A 13697-nucleotide genomic window follows, 5' to 3' on the forward strand; every position below is an offset into this window, starting at 1 on the left:
AATCCCCGGTTCGGGAAGATCCCACAGGTCGTGGAGCAACTAAGCCTGTGCGCCACAACTACTGAGCCTGAGCGCTAGAGCCCGTGCTCCCTGCGCACCACAATGAAGAGCAGCCCCTGCTCCCTGAAACTAGAGAAAGCCCACGGGCAGCAATGAAGACCCAATGCAGCCAAAAATTAAAAAAACAGAAACAAAAGGGAAGCAATATTGTAACAAATTCAATAAAGACTTAAAAAAAAAACCAAACCAGCCAAACAATATTGTATTATAACCATCAGACTTGCTGAGAGATGAGAACTTAATGATTTCAACCACAAAAAAGAAAGGGTAATTATGTGATCCAATAGAGGTACTAACTATGCTAAATGGCAATCGTATTACAATATATAAAATTATCAAATGAACATGTACACCTTAAATTTGCACAACGTTAGATGTCAAATATATGTCTTTTTTGGTAGATTTTTATTTTTATTATTTTTAAAATTTTTATTGGCACAGAGTTGATTTACAATATTGTGTTAGTTTCAGGTTAAGTATATTTCAATTAAAAAAAGGAAACAGACCTGCCAAAAGCACTGCCATATTGGCATAACAACAGCTACATGGTCTAGTGGAATAGAATGGAGACCCCAGAAATAAACCCTCACATTGATGGTTAACAGATTTTAGACAGGAGTGCCCAGACCATTCAATGGGGAAAGGACAGTCTTTCAACAAATGGTATTGGGAAAACTGGCTATTCACACACAAAAGAATGAAGTTGGACCTTTACCTTATACCATACACAAAAATTAACTCAAAAAATAAGTCTTAATTTGTCAAGAAAAGCACAGATTAATAGGAACAATCATATTTTTCAATATCATATTGAAAGACGTTGAAAAATGGAACAGACAGAAAACTGTCCCAGGTTTTTGGATGGTTAGATATAATAGCATAAAATGGTCATTTATCCCCAAATTAGTATATTCATCTAATGCGATTTAAATTAGCATTCTAACAAGTTTTCTCTTTTAATTGGTTTACATAATCCTAATGCTTACCTCAAATAATACAAGTCTGGAAATAGTCAAAATACACGAAAAAGAATAGTGAAGGGGGACTTGCCTTCCAAGAAAGGAGCCATTATTAGGACACTGTAATGAAATCAATATGGTGTCGGCAAAGAATCAGACAAACAGATTCATGGAGCCAAATTAAGAATATGAAGCTGGGTCCCAATCCATTTTAGGACTTAATATATAGCACCTGTGGAATGTCGATTTAGCAGAAAAGGAGGGCTGCACACAGCTCACTACACATCTGGAGGGAAATGCACTTGGGCTCGTCCCTTACACCAGTCTCCAAAATAAATTCCAGAAGGATCAAATTCTTTAATGTGACAATGTAATAACAATCTCGTAAGAAAATTCAAAAGGTAAGAAGACCCTCTTAACCAAGACTGCAAACCCAGAAGTTATGACGGGAAGGATAGGCACATTTGACTAAATAAAAAATTTTAACGTACATATGCCACAAGATACTGAGACAAAGTGAAGAGACAGAGAATAGATTTAGAAAAAAATATTTACAAAGTAGGAGACAATTGCGGCTTAATATTGCTCTATAAACCAAGATGGGACAGAAAAATGAACTAAGCATATAAAGAGGCAGTTTACAGAAGGAAAATTCCAAATGGCAAACAAAGGAAAAGATGCTTAAACTGACTGAAAGTTTGGTAAATGCAAATTGAAGTTGTACTGCTATGCCACTTTACTCACTGGTCTGGCAAAAATTTAAAAGAACTTTAGCATCCGTTGGCTGAAGAGGATACAAGGAAACAGGAATTTCCATGCATTTTGTGTGTGTGTGTGTGTGTGTGTGTGTGTGTGTGTGTGGAAATGAGTATTACTTAAAAAAAAAAAAACCACTCAACTAATACTTAGCAAAATAGAAAATTCTTGTGTCTTTCAACCCACTCAATCCCACTCCACCCCTTAGAACCCATGAGAGATTTATTGTAGCAATATTCATGTTGGCATACAACCAAGACCAAAGCAAAGACCCACAGGTAACTGAATGCCACTTGTAGAATATTACAGCCATGAAAAAAGAGTGAATTAGAGCTGTAACAGTTGACTTGAAGAGAGTCCCATGAGGCATTGCTAAGTGAGAAAAGAAAAGTGCATTTGGTACCAGCACTTCTAGTAACTAGAAAACCAAACAAAACCCACATCCTGTGTATGTACATTTGCACATATTTATAATTATATATAGGTTTATTCTTGAGTATAGGAGTATTGGTTTGCAGCCAATTAAGCCAACTGTGCTCTTTTCCCCATGGGAGCCCAGTGTGCAATGGCTGCAAACAGCAGCCTCCTCGGTAGTGTATGCAGCCTGTTGTCTGCACAGGTTGCCCTAAGGGACCTTGGAGACAGCCCTTTCCAGGGGACATTCATGACTGGCATGCTGTCCCCAATCTAGGCTCCAGACAGGTATGCGCGGTACCTTCGGAAAGTCTCAGGGCACAGTGGCCAGGGCCCACATTGGCCAAATCATAATGTCCATCTGCACCAAGCTGCAGAAAAAGGAGCATGTGACTGAGGCCCTCCATGGGGCCAAGTTCAAGTTCCGTGGCTGCCAGAGGATCCACATCTCCAAGAAGTGGGGATTTACTAAGTTTAATGCCGATGAATTTGAAAACATGGTGGCGGAAAAGCGGCTCATCCTGGATGGCTATGGGGTCAAATATATCCCTGATCGTGGCCCCCTAGACAAATGGCGGGCCCTGCACTCATGAGAGCCTTGGCGCTGTCCCCTCCTTACTCGTGCCCATAAATAAATCCTACTTTTTTTTCAAAAAAAAAAAAAAAGAGTATTGGTAAAATACAGGAGGATACATAGCAGAGTGTTAATCTGGGTTATGGGGGGTGTTGGTGGGAAATATGGGTGAAGGGAGACAGAAAAAAGGGTAAAGGAAAAAGAGACTGCATAAAAACACGTATTATGACCGTTTCACCAAGTTCTCCAGAACCAATAGGAGATATAGATATATATTTACATTTTTATATTTACATATATTTTATTATGTATATATTTTTTCTTTCTTTTTAAAAATATTTATTTATTTACGTATTTATTATTTTTAGTTGCCACACGCGGGATTTTTTGTTGCCACGGGCACGCCTCTCTCTAGTTGCAGAGCACAAGGCTTCTTTGTCCCGTGGCATGTGGGATCCTAGTTGCCTGACCAGGGATCGAACCCGTGTCCCCTGTATTAGAAGGCGGACTCTTAACCACTGGACCACCAGGGAAATCCCTCTCTCTATTTTAAGGAATTGGCTCACATGATTAGAGAGGCTGGGACATCCCACCACCTGCCATCTGCAAGCAGGAAGCCCAGGAAAGCTGGTGGTATGGTTCCAGTCCAACTCTGAGGGTCTGAGAACCAGAAGAGCCAATGGTGAAAGTTCTAGTCCAAGGCCAGAAACTGACGTGCCGGCTCACACAGTCAGACAGAGAGCAAATTCTCCTACTCCGGCTTTTTGTTCTGTTCTAGACCAACAGACTGAAGGCTGCCCACCCACAGTGGAGAGAGCCATCCTCTTCACTAGGTCTACTGATTCAAATGCTAATCTCATCCAGAAACACCTTCACACACACACGCAGAAATAATGTTTCATCAAATATCTAGGTGCCCTGTGATCTAGCCAAGTTGACATACAAAATTAACCATCACAGACCATATATGCATTTATGCAAAATTTTACACAAGCGATACATCCGCCCTCCATTGGCGTGGTCTCACCCCAGGGGCAAGGAGCTGGGTGTTTATCTTCCCACTCCCATCAGGCATTGGCTGAGAGTAGCTTCCAAAGGTGTTCATTTCCCCAACTTCCGGCATTCCTTGTGCATGGGCTGGATACGCCCCTGTGGTCCAAGGAAACCTCTGTCAGAGCTGCAGGTATATGCAATGAGAGACCGTCTCCATGTACAGAAGAACATAGAGGTGGAGGGGAGGAGGGAGGGACCCAATAGCGTCTGCTCCAGGTGTGTTGCATTTTTGCAACAGCAGGCATAAGTGGGGTATTGAAAACACTTAACCATGATATTTGTGGTTAAGATCTACTCATTTTTGGATGCTCTGAATATGGTACCTGACCTGCACACACATCATCTTTAGGTGTAACCATTGTTGTTCCTGTGATACAGCAACCAGTACCTCTCCACTGTTTCAGCACAGAAGCTCTTCTAAAGAGGTAGAATGGAGATGGGGATCCTCTGTGCTGGTGACATGGAAGGCAGATGCCACCTGGAAGGAGATTGCTCAGCCTGACCAGAGGGCCATTTCCTCTAGCAAACACTTTACTAACACCCTTCAAGCCCAAATCCTTGAAGCTGCTGTAGAAGGGTGGGCAGCAGGTTTTCCTCTGCTAGCTACTTTGTATGTTGCCAGTAAGGATGGTTACACTGCAGGAGATAGACAGGGCTTTACAATGGTTGTGTCTAATCAGAGAACAGAAATATTCTTAAGCAAAAAAAAGAGTATATTAGGGGTGAAATAAAAATTTGGAAAAGCCTTCACGAGCCCTCCATCTTCAGGATGCTGTTCTAGGCAGAGCTCAGGTTAACCCTACAGCTCAGCAGACCACCTGACCTCTGAAAGTGTGTTTATTAGGACAAATGGAGCAAGCACCAATTAATGCTACCTGATTTCAACGAGTGTCCCCTCTGCTGAAGTAGAATAAGAAAATTTCACAGAACCGTTTAAGGCGGCACACAGTTCTTACAGGATCTCCTGTCAGCAGATGTGCTGTAGCCACTCAGACCCAGCCCCCAGTCTCTCTGCTGAGATGGGGTCTGTGCTCCCAGGGCCCCTGCCCCTCTGGCTCTGGGTTTCCTGGAGCAGGGCTGGCAGGGGTTTGGATGGTGGATTGGAAGGTTCTGTGTTTTGAGTGGTGTCTCTGCTAATGCTTGACTCCGTGGCTTGGTTAAGTCCTCGGATTTCCAAGCCTTTGTGGTTCACAAGGCAAATGGGTACAGCACCTAACCCATTCACAAGGTGACTGCGGGCTCAGATTCGTTCTTCCAGTAAGTGTTTACTGAGAGCCTCTTTTGTGCAGGCACCTTGTTGGCACTGGGGAAATTGGGATGGATGGTGCAGACACAGCCCCTGGCCACATGGAGCCTGAGTTTGAGGAAGCCAGGAGGGAAGCAGATGTCATCGGTTGACAAGAAACCCAGGCTGTGAGGTCCAGAGGCCTTCCTGGAGAAAGAGGCATCTGAACTGAGAAAGCATCATGGAGGCGCAGACAGGAAGAGCAGTGAGCGGCCTGAGAGGGCCTGATGGGGGAAGGGAATGTGTCCTGGAGGAGACTTGAAAGGCAACAATCCTTGCCCTCTTCAGCCTGTAGGGCGTGCCTCCCTCTCCCTCCCCCCTCCCCATGGATGATCCTGCCAAAACAATACGTTGTTTTGTATTTTTCCCAATATTTTGTATGTTTCTATTTTTATTATTATTTTTTTAATTTATTTTAATTAAAAAAAATTTTACTGTTTATTTCTTGGCTGTGTTGGGTGTTCGTTGCTGCACACGGGCTTTAGTTGCTGAGAGAGGGGGCTACTCTTTATTGTGGTGCGTGGCATACGGGCTTAGTTGCTCTGTGGCATGTGGGATCTTCTCAGAGCAGGGCTCGAACCTGTGTCCCCCGCATTAGCAGGTGGATTCTTAACCACTGGGCCACCTAGGAAGTCCTTAAATTTTTTCTTTTGATCTTTATTGGAGTATAATAGCTTTACACTGTTGTGCCAATTTCCACTGTACAACAAAGTGAATCAGCTGTATTTATACATATATCCCCATATCCCCTCCCTTTCTAGCCTCCCTCCCTGCCTCCGTATCCCACCCCTCTAGGTCATCACCAAGCATCAAGTTGATCTCCCTGTGTTATGCAGCAGCTTCCCACTAGCTGTCGATTTTACATTTGGTAGTGTATAAATGTCAATACTACTCTTTCACTTTGTCCCAGCTTCTCCTTCCCCACTTCCCGTGTCCTCGAATCTGTTCTCTACGTCTGCGTCTTTATTCTTGCCCTGCCACTGAGTTCACCAGTATCATTTTTTTAGATTCCATATATATGAGTTAGCATACAGTATTTACTTTTCTCTTTCTGACTTACTTCACTCTGTATGACAGACTCTAGGTCCATCCACCTCACTACAAATAACTCAATTTCATTCCTTTTTATGGCTGAGTAATATTCCATTGTATATATGTGCTACATCTTCTTTATCCATTCATCTGTTGATGGGCATTTAGGCTGCTTCCATGTCCTGGCTATTGTAAATAATGCTGCAATGAACATTGTGGTGCATGTATCTTTTTGAATTATGGTTTTCTCTGGGTATATGCCCAGTAGTGGGATTGCTGGGTCATATGCTGGTTCTATTTTTAGACTTTTGAAGAACCTCCATACTGTTTTTCATATTGGCTGTATCATGGAATAGGCTTGTACTAAAAGTTTCTGAGGTTTCTATAAATATATATATAATAATAATTGAAACATTTATTATGAACCAATCAATGTATCACAAGACTATACATGTCAATAACAAGTAAAAAATAATCTCTACCTGATTCAGACATCTGACAATACAAAAGAATAAAAGGGAAATAAACACATATTAAATGCCAGTTAGAAGCCAATGATTGAGAAATAATATTAGAAATATTTAATATTTAGAAGTTATCATTCTTAAAATGAAAATGTAAAACATACAAAGCAGTCATTGCCCCATCTGATACTCTTGATAACTTTCATAGCAGTCCAGATGTAAAAACCATTTTTTGCATTGACCTCGGTCAAAAGGGCATCTTCAACATCCTTTGTGAAAGCTCATTTCCTCATCTGCTTTTTTAATTTGTTTTTGGCCTCACAACTTGCATGGTCTTAGTTCCCCGATAACCAGGGATGGAACCCCTCGCCCCTGCAGTAGAAGCACGGAGCCCTAAGGGCTGGACCACCAGGGAAGTCCCTCATCTCCTTCCTTAATGAGGAAAATATTTTATCTGCTAGTCCTGATTTTGGTTTTGCTATTGAAATCAATACTATTAATTCAGATTTCAGATCAGTTTCTGGTTTCCTGTTGGAGTAATACATAACATTTACATCTTTTTTTTCCCTCCTCTTAAAGTATTCACAGAACTGGAGCCTACAGTGAATATTTAAAGTACTGGAGTCCTCCTATGAACATTTTCGGGTAGTTTTTGAATAATGTAACATTTGGATCTTCCAGCAAGATTAGCAGTACTACACAGAATCCCTTGGTGAAATGACCAATTTAAGAACTTATTTTATTTCCCCACAGTGTTATTTCTTCAACACCACCCACAAAATTTGTATAAAGAATACCCGCATACAAATTTATTAATTTATATTTTAGTTGCCAGAATGACTCATTGATGTGGTATATCCATGCAATGGAATATCATTCAACCTTAAAAAGGAATGAAATTCTGATATATGCTACAATGTGGACAAATCTTTTTTTAAAATTTATTCATTTATTTATTTCTCCATTTATTTATTGGCTGTGTTGGGTCTTCGTTGCTGCACACGGGTTTTCTCCAGTTGTGGCAAGTGGGGCTACTCTCCATTGTGGTGCTCAGGCTTCTCATTGCGGTGGCTTTTCATTGTGGAGCTCGGGCTCTAGGCACATGAGCTTCAGTAGTTGTGGCACGTGGGCTCAACAGTTGTGGCTCACAGGCTCTAAAGCACAGGCTCAATAGTTGTGGCACACGGGCTTTGTTGCTCCGAAGCATGTGGGATCTTCCCAGAGCAGGGATCGAACCTGTGTCCCCTGCATTGGCAGGCGGATTCTTAACCACTGCACCACCTACGAAGTCCCGTGGACAAATCTTAAAAACATTACTCGGTGAAATACGCCATATACAAAAGGACAGATGTTGTATGATCCCACCTGTATGAGGTACCTAGAGCAGTGAAATTCTTTCTTTTTTTTAACATGTGTATACTGCAATTCAATCTCATCAACGAAGTCTGAGTATAGGAAATTTAAATAAAACAGTATGGTAAAAATAGCAGAGAGCCAAAAACTCTAAAAAGAAAGTTCACCTAAAGCATGAGAATTCAACATTCATTAGCGTTTCATCTTCAGTTCTGATTGACATTTGATGCTTGCAAAGTTTGAAACAAACTTTGAGATCGTAATGACTATTCTAAAGAGATTTCAACACCAGCACTAAGATTTGTACGTTCAGATTGGTTCGCAATTGACTTGTTAGCCATTTACATAACATAGAGTACAGATTTGTCACAGGTCAGATCAGTGTTGAAGGAAAGAAGTACCTTCCTGCAAACAGCAGTGAAATTGTTAGACAGAGAAAGTAGATTCATGGCTACCAGGGTCTGGGAAGTGGGGTGGGGGGGTGATGGGGAGTTAGTGTTTCATGGGTACAGAGTTTATGTTGGGGATGGTGAAAAGATTCGGAGATGGATAGTGAAGATGGTTGCACTACAGTGTGATTGTACTTAATGCCACTAAACTGTACAATCAAAAATGGTTAAAATGGTACATATTACATTATGTGTATTTTACCATAATTAAAAAAAAAAGACTGACACTGTTATCAGGGCCACGAACATACATTTACAAAATCGTAACAGCTACAAGAAGCAAGACTGATTTCATCATGATGACTTCTCGCTTTCACAGTCCTATTTCTCCTTTTGCTTTTAACCTGATAGCAGTGAGTTCTTCTGAAGCAGTAACGTCTCCACATGGATTGCTGAGCCTTAACCGTTAAGGGAGACTTAGAACGCTTTTTTTTTCCTAATTTTTTTCAGGATTAGGTCCAGCCATGAAATGTGTGGGGTCCCGTGTTCAAAAATTATTAAGAATTTTCAAGGTGCCAACAACAGAACATTAAACTAAGTGCAGGATCCTTCTAAGCTCTGGGCCCTGTGCAGCTGCACTGGTCCTACACCCATGAATTCAGCCCCGCTCAGGGTTCAGCAAAACACAGATTTCCTGAAAAATGCCGAGAAGCCGTTCCTGCCTGGAAACAGGAGGTGTGAAAGCAGAAGCATGTGGCCATATGGCTGCAGCGGGCATCTCGCAACCCTAAGGGGAATCCCCTTGAAAACAAAGCCAACCCCTGAGCTGGTGGATGAAGGTGCCATCTTTGAGCCACACAGTTGACTAGCCTTGGAGCTGCTCCAGCTCCAGGGAGCTAAGAACTCCAGTTTATTCGGAGTTTATTCTTTGTTTCCTGTTATCTACAATCAAGAATGTCCAACTGATGCCCGTCTTACAGAAACGCCCTTCCTCATCCTTGCAGCCCCCTCTGGTTTCCCTCCAATCACTCTCCGTAAAAAAAAAAAAGAAAAAAAAAAAAAAGCTGGAATTTCCTGGTCGTCCAGTGGTTAGGACTCTGCGCTTCCTGGGTTCAATTCCTGGTGGAGGTACTAAGATCCCATAAACCACACAGTGTACCCCCCTCCCCAAAAAATCATAGTTAAAAAAAAGATTTTTTTTTTTTTCATTTAAACGTTAACTTTTCATGCAAACTCAAACTACCCTAAAGAACTATCTATGCTGCTTCCATTTCCTCAACCCCTACACAGTCTGGCTTTCTCCCACCCCCACCTCCGTAGGGAGTGCCCCCTGAACTCTGGGATTACCCGCCAACTACCCAGCCCAGCGGGCATTTTCCTGCTCTTGCTGCCATCCACACTGAGGATTCCCAGACCCAGGCCTGCAGCCTTGGGCCCTCTGCCAAGCAGTTTTTACTCTCACTTTGATTTTTTTTTTAACCCTAAAATAATCTTTTATTTTTAAAGTTACAACCTACCAAGAAATTAACACCTTGTCAATCTAGAACAACACTGACAACCATTCCTCATACACGTCTCTTAGAATAAGTCCCCTGGGCTGGTAGGATGAGGTTTACGCTATACAACCTTCTCTCCCACAGCCACGAACCCCCTTCTATGACAGGCCCCTGCTGCCCTTGTTACCCTGCATTCCAAAAACAGCATTCACCGTTCCTACCCCAAAAAGTGCAGCTCATGGTAATCTTTTGCAGAAAATGATTTTTTTAAAAATTTATTATTTTTGGGGGGGGTACACCAAGTTCAATCATCTGTTTTTATACACATATCCCCGTATTCCTTCCCTCCCTCAACTCCCCCCCCACCCTCCCTTGAGTCCCCCCCACCCTCCCCATCCCAGTCCTCTAAGGCATCTTCCATCCTCGAGTTGAACTCCCTTTGTTATACAACAACTTCCCACTGGCTATCTACTTTAGCAGAAAATGATTTTAAAGGGTATCCCAGCAAATACACTTTTAAAAAAGCCCCCTTTGAAAACCAGAGATGATGAAAATGAATCGTGTTCTTGGATTTTTTTTTTTTTTTGTCTTCCCTGCGCCAAAAAGGGGTCATTCTGAGTATCTGACTTCTGTCTTGCGTGCCTGTTTTCCTTCAGATCTCCTGAGATAAAAAGGAGGGCACAAGTCCATTTTTCTAAATGAGCGAGCTGTTGAACCCGGTGGGGCTCAGCTTCCTGGCCCCTTTCCTGGCTCGGGGTCTCTCCCCGGAACCAGTTATTGCTTCCACGACACTGAGACAGGGAATGTTCCACAAAGGCCATGGGCCTGGTCACAGCGCCCCTGCAACAGCTCTGTGCTGAAAAACACACCAGCCTGAGAGCTCTTCCCCAGAAGAAGCATCTTCAGCCCTCAAGGTCACTGACATGGCATTAGTGCAGTTTGGAGGAAATGCTTGTTTATCCCGACTTTGAATTCAGCCAGCATTTCAATGGAGCTGGATCTTGTAAGCACAACCATAGCACATGCATTTGGAAACAGAAGTCCACGTTCCTTTCTTCTTCTTCTATTTTAAAATACTTATTTATTTATTTGGCTGCCTCGGGTCTTAGTTGCAGCATGCAGCACGTGGGCTTCTCTCTAGTTGTGGCGCATGGGCTTAGTAGTTGCAGTGCAAGGGCTCTCCAGTTGTGGCACGCAGGCTCTAAAGCACATGGGCTTAGTTGCCCTGCGGCATGTGGGATCTTAGTTCCCTGACCGAGGATTGAACCCACGTCCCCTGCATTGGAAGGTGGATTCTTAACCACTGGACCACCAGGAAAGTCCCACCATGCTCCTTTCTTCTGAAGAGACCTTGGAATAAGGGTTCTCATCCTGCAGGATCCGAGGCCCCCGGAAATCTGGGGCCCAGGTGAGCTGCTGGCCCCTGCCTTCTTGTGCCTGCCAGGCTCTTCTTTCTCACTAGCTTTTGGTCATACCTTAGTCTCCACCCACCTTCAGTCCTTGCCCCTACAGCAGCAAGAACCTTCTAGCTACACTTAAGCTGCTACTCATGTTGTGTCCCTAGCAATATCATTTTCTCAGCCATCTTTTTTTTTTTTTTAATTTCTTTTTAATTTAGGCTGCTCTGGGTCTTAGTTGCTGAATGCAGACTGTTACTTGTGGCATGTGGACTTCTTAGTTGCAGCATGCATGTGGGATCTAATTCCCCCACCAGGGATTGAACCCAGGCCCCCTGTGTTGGGAGAGTGGAGTCTTACCCACTGGACCAGCAGGGAAGTCCCTCAGCCATCTTTCAAAGCTTTAATCAGATACGTTATTTTCTTTTTTTTTAACTTATTATTTTCTATTGGATTATAGTTGATTAACAATATTCAGGTGTACAGCAAAGTAATTTAATTACATATATACATGTATCCATTCTTTTTCAAATTATTTTCCCATTTAGGTTGTTACATAATATCGAACAGAGTTCCCTGTGTTCAGGGATAATCAACAGTAGGTCCTTGTTGGTTATCCATTTTAAATATAGCAGTGTGTACACTTCAATTCCAAACTCCCTAATTATCCCTCCCCCTCCCTTCCCCTCTGGTAACCATAAATTTATTCTCTAAGCCTGTGAGTCTGTTTCTGTTTTGCAAATAAGTTCATTTGTATTGTTTCTTTTTAGATTCTGCATATAAGTGATAACATATTTCTCTTTCTCTGTCTGACTTGCTTCACTCAGTATGACAATCTCTAAGTCCACCCATGTTGCTGCAAATGGTATTATTCATTCTTCTTTAATGGCTGAGTAATATTCCATTGTATATATGTACCACATCTTCTTTGTCCGTTCAATACATTATTTTCTTGCTCCAGATTCCCCACTGACTCCCCACTGCACTTAAAGCAAAACCTGACTTTCTTGTAAAAGTGCCATAAAAGGCTGGGATTGGGCCCTGCCAGCTCTCTGATTCCTGGATCATCACTCCCCCCATCCCCACCCCCACCCCCAACACTGGATTCTCTTTCCTGGTATACACTGAACTGCACCCCACTCCCACTGGTGGGCCCTGGTTTGTCTAAACCAGTAGAATTCCCCTGGCAGAGGGATTGGCTGGGGCAGAGGCAAATGCCCTAAGATGGTTCAATCCGAGGGAATCCCAGGACTTCCCTTCCATAGCCGGGGAAGTGCTTTTCTCCTTAGACATGGCCTTGGACACATGTAGGCTCTAGAGCCATGGGCAGCTGTCCTGCAATGATAAGAGGAGTCCACCTTAACGTAGGAGGCAAGTAGCCCTGAGGAAGCCAGACTGGGAAGACAGAACCTGCATCGTTGGTGACTCTGTTGAGTCTCCAGGTGAAACCATCCAGAAGCCCTGCTGCCTTTGGGCCACAGGGATGGAGATATTCCCTCTGGAAGTAGCTGGCGACGGGCACTGTGTGACGCTCTGTGGTAGGAACTCTGAGTGACAGCCTTTAGAGAGGCCCAAGCTGACCAGCTCCACACTCTTGGCCAGATCACAGTGTCTTATCATCACAGTACTCATCACTGTCCGAAGGGACTATTTTTGCTTTGTGCTGTTAACTGTTCATGTCTGACCCATTACAGTGGGGGCCTCATCTGTTCTCGCTCCAGTTGCTCCTACAGGGTGTGGCACACAGTAGGTGCTCAATTGATACTGATACCCTGTTCACTAACTGTTTCTTTCTTTCTTTATTTTTGGCTGCACCGAGAAGCATAAAGGATCTTAGTTCCCAGATCAGGGATCGAACCCATGCCCCCTGCAGTGGAAGCTTAAAGTCTTAACCACTGGACCACCATGGAAGTCCCATCACCAACTGTTTCTTTTCTCCGTCTTTCCTCTCTTCGTTGTTGCTGTTGCAGTGAGTTTGTCCTCACTACATGAAATGGCACCAAACCCTTTCTCCAGCCAACACCTACTCACCTTCTAAACTGCAGGTCAGTTATCAGATGCTCTGAGACCCCTGCCTGGACCCCTACCTGGAGCTGTCTCCTCTGAGCCCTAGGTTTCCCTCATCTTACAAAACGGATCACTCTCCGCAGCAGATGTCAGTTCCCATCTCTGGCTACCCAGTGCGACCCCGTGCTTCATGCACTTCACAGGTTTTAGCCAAACGCCTGCCATGAGTCAGCACTATGGAAGCTGGGAAAATAGCACTGGAAAAACAACACAAATACTGCATTCATGGATCTCACATTCTAGTGAGGGAAAGACAGTAACAAGTGAATAAGGAAAATGCATGATTTGACAGCTGGGGACAAATGCTATGCAGGAAAATGAAGCAGAGGAGGGGGGAGATGAGGTGGTAGGACATGGGCAGACTTAACTTGAGAGGTCAGAGTGGCCTCATGAGGAAC

At 43.3% G+C, this 13697-nt stretch overlaps 1 non-coding gene across 1 annotated transcript; it reads left to right on the forward strand.

The window, feature by feature from the left end:
* The first annotated feature begins 2287 nt into the window (after window positions 1-2287).
* Window positions 2288-2422, forward strand: LOC130850611 (small nucleolar RNA SNORA70). The gene has a single exon (XR_009052974.1). It is a non-coding gene; the product is annotated as a small nucleolar RNA SNORA70 (small nucleolar RNA).
* Window positions 2423-13697: the final 11275 nt, after the last annotated feature.

This window comes from Hippopotamus amphibius, chromosome 3 (genome assembly GCF_030028045.1).
Source record: "Hippopotamus amphibius kiboko isolate mHipAmp2 chromosome 3, mHipAmp2.hap2, whole genome shotgun sequence".
NCBI lineage: Eukaryota > Metazoa > Chordata > Mammalia > Artiodactyla > Hippopotamidae > Hippopotamus > Hippopotamus amphibius.